The sequence below is a fragment of the Penaeus monodon genome, chromosome 28, assembly GCF_015228065.2.
Source record: "Penaeus monodon isolate SGIC_2016 chromosome 28, NSTDA_Pmon_1, whole genome shotgun sequence".
Lineage (NCBI taxonomy): Eukaryota > Metazoa > Arthropoda > Malacostraca > Decapoda > Penaeidae > Penaeus > Penaeus monodon.
In genome coordinates this window covers 1751496-1752066 of record NC_051413.1, presented here as the reverse complement: position 1 = coordinate 1752066, position 571 = coordinate 1751496, and positions in this window count along the sequence as shown.

Genomic DNA, 571 nt, shown 5'->3' with positions numbered 1-571 from the left:
AATTTTGCATCGGTCTTATTCATGCGATCATGGCTCCTTTTATTCCTTCCTTGTTTCCTTGCATAACCCTTTCTTCCTCGTGTCCATCTTTCCCCTCTCTATTCCTCCCATTCGTTTATTGGCCAACTTTCTTTCTCTGTTTTGTCTCTCCTATTCATTCCCTCGGTCCTTATCTGATCCTTTCTCCTCCTCCATCTCTCATCCGTTCCTTCTTCCGTTCTTTACATTACCCTTTCTCCTTTCCGTCCATCTATCTCCTCATCCCTTTCATTCTTATCTCCCCCTTCCCCCTTCTCCCTCCCCCATCCCTCATCAACCCATTCTCCTCTCCATCTTTCTACCCACCTTCCTCCCTTCCCTATCAACCCTACTATCCTCCTCACCCCTTCTCTCCCCTTCCCCCTCCTTCACCCGCTTCTCCTCCACCCCTTTCCCCTCCTCACCCATCTCTCTCCCCTCTCCTGAGCTCGCCGCCGTGTCGACCGGTGCAAGGTACACCTGCGATTTCCAGGCAAACCACCGAAATTCTCCTTCCAATGCGCAACTGGCTCATCGGGGGAGAGAAACTGCG